At 45.8% G+C, this 8833-nt stretch overlaps 1 protein-coding gene across 1 annotated transcript in view; it reads left to right on the forward strand.

Annotated features, from left to right (window-relative positions):
• Positions 1-1821, forward strand: part of SLC17A1 (solute carrier family 17 member 1) — a 226120-nt gene extending 224299 nt beyond the window's left edge. The window contains exon 13 of the mRNA XM_049693682.1: positions 1725-1821. The gene's annotated coding sequence lies outside the window, so the exon portion shown is untranslated. The remainder of the gene's footprint in view (positions 1-1724) is intronic.
• The last annotated feature ends 7012 nt before the right edge of the window (positions 1822-8833 follow it).

The following is an 8833-nucleotide window of genomic DNA, read 5'->3' on the forward strand; positions in this document are numbered from 1 at the left end:
CAAACAGTAAATGCTGGAGAGGGTGTGGAGAAAAGGGAACCCTCTTACACTGCTGGTGGGAATGTAAATTGATACAGCCACTATGGAGAACAGTATGGAAGTTCCTTTAAAAACTAAAATTAGAACTACCATACGACCCAGCAATCCCACTACTGGGTATATACCCTGAGAAAACCATAATTCAAAAAGAGTCATGTACCACAATTTTCATTGCAGCTCTGTTTAGCCGGGACATGGAAGCAACCTCTGTGTCCATAAGACAGATGAATGGATAAAGAAGATGTGGCACATATATACGGTGGCATATTACTTAGCCATAAAAAGAAATGAAATTGAGTTATTTGTAGTGAGGTGGGTGGACCTAGAGTCTGTCATACAGAGTGAAGTAAGTCAGAAAGAAAAACAAATACCATATGCTAACACACATATATGGAATCTTAAAAAAAAAAAAAAAGGTTCTGAAGAAACTCGGGGCAGGACAGGAATAAAGACGCAGACGTAGAGAATGGACTTGAGGACATGGGCGGGGGGGAAGGGTAAGCTGGGACAAAGTGAGAGAGTGGCATTGAGATATATACACTACCAAATGTAAAACAGATAGCTAGTGAGAAGCAGCCGCATAGCACAGGGAGATCAGCTCGGTGCTTTGTGACCACCTAGAGGGGTGCGATAGGGAGAGTGGGAGGGAGACGCAAGAGGGAGGGGATATGGGGATATATGTATATGTACAGCTGATTCACTTTGTTATACAGCAGAAACTAACACAACACTGTAAAGCAATTATACTCCAATAAAGATGTTAAAAAAAAAGAGCGTTTGCCAACATTAATTCTATTCTGTATCATTAGTCTTTTTTTTTTTCACGCAGGCTCGGCGGCCATGGCTCACGGGCCCAGCCGCTCCGCGGCATGTGGGATCTTCCCGGACCGGGTCACGAACCCGTGTCCCCTGCATCGGCAGGCGGACTCTCAACCACTGCACCACCAGGGAAGCCCTATCATTAGTCTTTATTGTTTCTCAGTTCTCTAAAGACAGAAGGTGGACACATCAGGATGTGATGTTAAGCCTTTCTCACGAGTGGTCTGGGTTCATAGAGCTCTTTAAAATGGCCAATTTATTCCTAGCTTGTCCATAAGGAAAATTTGGCCTATTGAAAGCCCTTAGGGCCCTAGGAACCCACCTTCATTCAAGAAGTCAATTTGGTTCAATTTTCTAAATGTTTGTTGCCTGCCCAGTGAATACCAGGCACTGAGCAAGATTGTGCAGGGCAGTCTGGGACAGTGGCTAGCAGCAGGTAATCGGTACTAAACTCAAAATAGACGACCTGAGGCTTGTGGCCCAGGAGCTAGGGTCTCAAGGAGGAGTAACCAGTAGAAGCAGATGTAGCATATATGACTTACTCATTGGTGAAATCTCTGCAAAAACATTAATTCTTTTAACTTAGTAGCATATTAATCATTGATTATATTTTGTCTACAAACAGCATGTAATATAAGTGAGGTTTCCAATAATGAATCACAAAATCCAAGTTAATTACATAAAATGATAAACCTTTCTGTAATGAGACAGTGGTCACTGAAACTCTTCTTTATGGGATGACTTAGAACTCCTTTTCAGCTCTGCTGCTGCTGCCAGGCCTTTCTCTACTCAACACTGCGTATGTCATGCTCTGTGTTCTATCTACGGCTCCCTTCCAGGGTAACATTCTTTTTACTCTCTTCCAGCAAAGGTCTGCCTGGTATCTGCCTCAGAGCTGACCCAAAAGAAACTTGGCAGTGGAGGTAAGTCCCATCTTTTCATCCGAACTGCGACTTCTCCATGGTGGTTTTTCTCAGTTATCTATTGCCAGGTAACAAATCACTCCAAAACTTAGAGAAGCAATCATTTAATTGCTTATAATTCTTCTGTGTGGCCTTGGGCCCCGCAAAAGAGGCTTACTGCTGCTCCTGGTGGCATCGCCCTGATTGGGCCTGAAAGGTCCAACGAATGGCCTCCCTCACGTGGCTGGTAGTTGGAACTGTCAGCCAGGAGCTCAGCTGGGAGTGCCTACAGATATCCCTCCGTTCTCCTCCACGTGGCTCACTTGGGCTTCTCCTAGCATGGTACCTGGGCTCAAAGAGGGAGCGTCCCAAGAGACAAATACAGCAGCTGCAGATCCTTTAAGGCCCAGCTTTATAAGTTAGGTAGCATCATTATTGCCATATTCCATTTGTCAAAACAGGGTGAGAGCCCCGCCCAGACTCTGCATTTCAAAGGGAGGCATTGTAAAAAAAAAATTGCACCTGACTTTAATCCTCTTTAACCTTTCTGACTTTGAAAAAATGCCTGTTCCTTTAAAAATAAATTCCTGCGTTTGTCTTGTGGATTCTCTTCCTTTCTCAATATGTGTATATTTTTTTGACATTCATTTTTAAGTCCCCTTCAGATGGCTTATTATCACTGCTGGTGAGTTTCCTTGTTGCTTTTATAAGTTTTTCCCGTGAGCTCACCTTGATGGGAGTCCCATGCAAGCCCCCTATTTTGTGGAGGCAGTCTTTTACAGCCCAACGAGGAAGCATTTTTCTTATACACGGAAAGGACAACCCCTTTCTGGCTCCTGGGTTTTTGGTGTGAGGTGTTAGGATAAGAGGGAGGGCTTCCCATATCAGCTCAGTCCATTATCTTAGTCTGAAGTTCTTGTGATGATCTATTTCCAATGACAACAAAATCTCTCTTTTACAACCTGGCCTCTGCCAGTGGTTTGCAGTTCCTTTTCAGATTTAAAATCACACCTCAGAATGGTAGCAATTAATTTTAGAAGTTAACAGTGAGTTCTTCTGTAGGATGAGAAAACCAGTAACACTCTTCGGTTAAATAAATAATGATGTAGCCAGTGTCTGTGACATAAGTGGCAAACATTTTTCCCAGTTTACCATTTATTTTTTGACTTTCCTCATGGACATGTTTGACACACAGATTTTTTTTTATGTTATTAAGAATTGGAGTTGTCAGATTTTTCTTTTATGTCTTTGGTTTGGTGAGAAGGGAAGGTTTTAATCATTCTAATTATTTTTATCAGTGTCTTTACTATTGGATCACTTTCCCATTTACCGACTGTACATAATTTTGCAATTTTATTACTTCTTGTAAGTAATATGGTTATTTCTAGTACATGATGTATGGCTATTAGCATAACTGATGCCCTCTAGGGCCTGTACAGTTCCTTCCATCCTTTTGCTGACTCTACCCAGGACTGTTCTGTGCGATAAATCACTTCTCTATCATCAAGAGCTTTGTAGTTAATAGATATTGTTTAGTAATCATTAGGACCAGGTGGCCACTATGCTCAGCTAGTCCCCAATGATGAAGACCTCTGCTGTTGTATTCCTGGCACCTGCAAGACTGTTTACCCATTCATAAATCTGGACTTCAGGAATGCTCTTCCTGTTTCCAAGCGGCATACTCCCATACCTTAGGTTACCTATAAGGTTGTCCCAATGATTCATCAAGAGAGTCAGCAATGGCTTCAGAGACCTTAATTGCTCCATACTTACTATAGTCACATAGTAGCCCCTATGGCTGATTTAGTCAGGATTCATTTTGTTGAAAGAAACAACCACAGTCAAAGTAGCTTAGGTAAAAAAGGTTTATTGTAGGATATATAAGACTATCACAGGGATGGCGCACAAGCAAGACCCATGTGTTTCATGGATATTGGAAGGTCGTCAGGCCCTTTCTGCCCTTTCTCCTCTGAGTTGCTTAGCTCTTGTCTGCTCTTGGCAACCTCTCTTGCATAATCCCTCTACGCCCCTCCCCCTCTCTCCCCCCCACCCCAAGTCTCTGAGCACAGCTGCTTCTCTTCTGAATGCATATGACCCTCCGGCCCCCAAATGGTCACAGCATCCATGTCTCTGTGACCTTCTCTTTCATGAGGTGGAAAATTTTGTAAAGAACAGATAGTAAATATTTTAGACTTTCTGGACCCATAGATCTCTGTTGCAAGCATGGACAGTCATAGATAATATGTAAACTAGTGGGTGTTGCCAGATTGGGCTGATGGGCAATAGTTTGCCAACCCCTGAACTAATTCTTCTTTACTTTTCCAAATTATTTGGAGAGAGAGAACCTGGTGGGTTCCCTGTGGGTCAGATGTTCACTCCTGATTCAGTCATTTAGGGAGGAAGGTCTAGGTTTGCCCTTCTGGGATTATGGGCTGGGAAGACAGATCTTTCTAGCAGAGTAGCTCAACTCTGTTATCTGTGAATTGGGGTAGAGCGAGTTTGCAGGTCTCACTTCCAGACTTCAGTATGATTATGGATGAGGAAAATTTCCTAAATGCTGGGGCATCCTGGGTCCACAGTAAACTCCGTAGGAAAAATAAGCAGTTCCTATTCTAAAATGCCCAGATCCCCATGATAGTGGCCCAGACCCCTCCCTGGTTAGAGCTTCCACCTGTACAGCCTAAGGAATGAAATCTCTGTTGCAGGGATACAGGGGTTTTTTTGTTTTTTGTTTTTGATTGAGTTGTCACGTGTCACTCTTTCTGATGTAACCTAAAAACAAACCATTAGATGTTCTACTTTAGTAAAATAGCTGTGCCCTGCTCCGTCCTATGTCATCCTTAAGCCAGTGTTGGGATGGAATGAGCTGAGGCTCAGGAATGGGGATGGTGGTGGTAAAAAAGGAACACTTTTCCATATCGATACATCCACAGGTCCTTTTTGTGCACCGCTTCACTTTTTAAAAAATTCTTATTCAATTTTTATAGTAACCCTAACTGGAAGATTATCAGTACCCCTAATTTTCAGGTGAGGAAACTCCTCTGTGGATTTAGATCCAGCAGTTAGGTGGCATGGCTGGGGGTTGGGGGAAACCACCGATGTTGCTTTCCCACTCACCCCTCCTTCCCACTTGTAGGACAAGCGCAGTGCCTATCACATCTCTGCCCCCAGGCTCTACCTATGTCCCTGCTCCCTACAGCCCCTCATTTCTTTACACCCTCTGTGTTCTGGACTCTGCGCCACACTCACCTCATCCCATGACGGCCGCCTCATCAGCAAGAAGAGCCAGCACAGTGGTTCCATCAGACAAGGACTGGCCACGCTGCATTCCCAGCTCCCAGAGCCCAGGACCTGGACTGTGCCGAGAGTAGGTGGCAGGGCTGTTAGGCACATGGAGCTGTCTCGATGCCCAGTTTACTCTGGACACCTTCCATATTTGGAAGAAAAGCCGAGTCACTTCTTCCAGACCCCGCAGACTAGCTAGCAGTGGTCCCTGTGCCAACGAAAAGTCAGGAGCCGTGGCGCCCGGGATGCTCTACCAACATGGTGCTGCCCTTCCTGCTCTCTTTCCTGCTCACTCATGGCTGTGGGTCTGGAAAGTCAAGAGGAGAAACTACCTACACTGTGCTTTTTATTTTTTTTAGAAGACCATATACATTCGTAGCCTTTTCTCCAGGTCTTTCTCCTCTTATGAAACAATTTAGGCTGAACAGCTTTGGCACCTCTCCCCGCCCGACCCCCTGACCCGACCACCACCACCAAGCTGTCTGGACTTGATCACAAAAAGGGATGAGGCTGAGCCTTGGGGACTGGAGGTGGGGAAGAAATCGAAGGCTAGCTCCTCTGATTGCCGCCTGCATGCCTTAGATAGCCCAGCCGCTTCCTTGACTTTTCCTGGGGAGGGAGTTGGAAGCTAATAATGCCCCTTCCCTGCAGGTAATTGGCATTAAAGCTACAATCAGTGCTTTTACCAGATTGGCTGCTCTGGGCTCCTGGGGCTCCTGATTGTAATGAAATAACCCCTTTTCTGGAGTGGGACCTTGCTCCCTCCACCTCTCCGCAGTGTGGTCTCGCTGCAGAGGGAATACTGGAGGATCCAGCATTATTAGTTAATGCCAGGCAAGGAGGGGCTTTTTTTCTGGAAAAAGACAGGATGCCCTATTCGCATCAGCATAGTGGGGCAAACCTTGGGGCTTACGCAGCCACGCACTTTCCCATCACTCACAAGCCTTCATCTCCTGCCTCCCAGAGCTCTGGACTGGAAATCAGGAGATGGGCTCTTCCCCTTGGTGAGGTAGCTTAGCGCTAAGGAGTAAGCGATTTTGGCGATACACTGGATCACAAACTATGTGAGCTTGGATAAGTTACTCAACTTCTTTAAACCTTGAATTCCTTATTTGTAAATGGGGATGGTAATGCTGTCTACTTCACAGGGTTGCTCTGAGGGTTAAATCAGGGGTAACGTGTGTAAAATGCCTGGCATGTTGCCAAACTCAATTAATGTTTACAATTCTTATTATCATCTTCTCCTTCTTTCTGGAGGAATTTCAGAAGGGCCCTAACTGTTTTCTTTCTCAGTTTCTTCACCTACAAATTGTGAATATCTGTGCATTTGGAAACATTTAACAAATACCAGAAGCTTTTGAGTACCAAGACCATCATATTGGCATATAGCATAGAGGGTAACAAGAAAACAGAGGCAGGGAGGCCAGTGGGAAGAGGAAGTTACTGTGGTTAAGAGAGGGGGAAAAAAAGATGAAATGGAAAGAAATGAAACAGCAAACTCAAGCTAAAGGGATTAATGCCCCTCAATCAACCCCAGCAACTTTGAAAGGTTCCCAAGAGGCTTAAGCTCTCTGGGGCGGCTCCAGGTTGGGCGGCTCTGGTAATGACGGACCAGGTGTGGTTTCCAAGGAGAGAGGAGACTCATAGGCTAGTGTTTGGCACACAGCAGATACTCCGTAAATATTTGTTAATGGTTAACGAAGAGATCACAGCCCAGTTTTTCAAGGTGGAAAAGAGAGATGGCAGTGGCACCAGGGAGAAGCTGAGAGAGAATTTCTGGATGTTTCCAGAACCCAATTTATGCAACCTCTGCTACTGGAAGATGAGTTTGCTTTCCTAGAGCAAACTCCCCCCAAAGGGCATCATCCGTCAGGCCAGGAAGTTCCGAGAGGCTGAATGAGAAGAGCAGGTTCCTCTAGTCTCCCAGCCGTCCTGGGAAAAAGAATAGCATGCTACAGTGATTGCAGGGGAGGAAAACCCCGTTTGCAGGGACTGGGTTTACAGTCCCAGGAGGTTTTAGAGGCGCTCTGAGGCTAACCCAATGAGTATTTATGAATTACAAATATGTTCTGTTAAATAAGCTCAGCTACTTTAAATTCATTTTGTTCAAAACTGTCACTGATTGGGTTCACTAGAAAGCCATCTCCGGGCTGGAGACTGGTGTGTAGGAGGGTTATTGAGAAGTGTTCTTGGGATCAAAGGAAGGAAGGCACCAGGTTGGGGCAGAGGGAGAAACTGAGCTGTGACGCTGTCTCAGTGAAGGCCTCAGCCCACCCTGTGGAGGGTTCTGAAGATGGGGTCACTTTTTCACAGCTGTTGTGAGCTGGGGGTGAGGGGCTGGGCCTTCATCAGCCACCGGATGAGCCACCAGGGAAGGGGTGTGACCTTGGGCAGGTTGGCTCTGTTCAGTAGAGGAAGGTCCCCCAAGGAGCAGACAGCCAAAGTGATAAATCTGTTATTCCTAAAATAAGGAGATCCGCGTGGTGCCTCCCAGGCCCCACCACAATGGGGGAGCATAAATCAATAGAAAACGGTAGGGTAGGAAGAAAATACCTCCTCCCGTCACCGCCTTTTCCCCTGCCATACAGAGCACTTACCATGAGAAATTATGTCATTCATTAACTTACTTGTTTATTTTCCGTCCCCTCTTTTAGATTGTTAGCTCCATGAGTCGAAGCTCCATGAGCCAAAAAATGGGAACTCTGTTCTACCAGACAAGCACCCAGACCATCTCCTATTGCGCGATAAGCACTCAACAAATATTGAACAAATTAACGAGATGAGAAGCCATAACTGGTGACAAGAAGCCGGTCACGTATTGCAGATGTTCTCAGGAGTCGGGGAAGGAGAGGAGAGAATACACTATGAAGCCAAATTCAGTGAGACAGATTGGGTTGTGGAAATGCTCCGTCTGATGCTGTAATTGGGGATGGACAGTCCTTCCAGTCTCCAGGTGTGTTGCCTGGTTCTTCATCCAAACTGGGCCTCCCTGGGAAAGGGAGTGAGACAGTAAGGTACATTTCATTCTTCCTTCTTAATCCACGATGAATCTTGTCCTACTCAGTAACACTGGCCCCAGCCTTGTTGTGTACCCTCAAGGGGGCCGCCTACGTGCTAGTGGTCACTCAGCTCTGCTCCCCATAGCCTGAACACTTGGAATTTCAAAAGCAAGATGCCGGCGTGAAATTTGCAAGAAACCCACATGGCACATGGGGTTCTTGCTGCTTTGCTTGTGTTTCGGTCGCGGTCACTGTGGCTCCTTGTGCATCATTGCTGGTAACCGGAGGTGCCAGAGTCTTGGCTCTACTGACATCATCTCGCTCCCCTTGGGGTCTTGCTTTCTTTGTCTTTCAGGATTGGTTGGAGGGCTAACTTCAGGCCAGTAATCAATTAAATAAAATTGGATTTAGTGGAGTGGAAGTTTCTTCCTCTTGCCCTTTCCAGGAAGAATCAATCTCATTAACATGTTCATGCTCCCAGGACTTTTTTTTTTTTTTATCTCCTCCTCCCTTTTTCAATTGAACTCATTAATGACACAGAATTTTTTTTTGAAGCTATTCAGTGGCTGGAGTGGCTGGCAAAGCTTGTTCAGGACAAGCTGTCTGCACAGCAGTCCTCCCAGGATGGGCACTCCTTTGGCAACAAGACTGAATTGACTGCTTTCCTACTTGAACAGGCTCAGTCCCCAAGGCCTCTCTGGGCCAGCCCCTTCTGGACCATAAGATTGCCCTCAGACCCAAGGGCACTAGGGGCACTCGTTTCCAACCCTCTGCTCCTCTGCTTGGACC

This window comes from Orcinus orca, chromosome 10 (assembly GCF_937001465.1).
Source record: "Orcinus orca chromosome 10, mOrcOrc1.1, whole genome shotgun sequence".
In the NCBI taxonomy this organism is placed as follows: Eukaryota; Metazoa; Chordata; class Mammalia; order Artiodactyla; family Delphinidae; genus Orcinus; species Orcinus orca.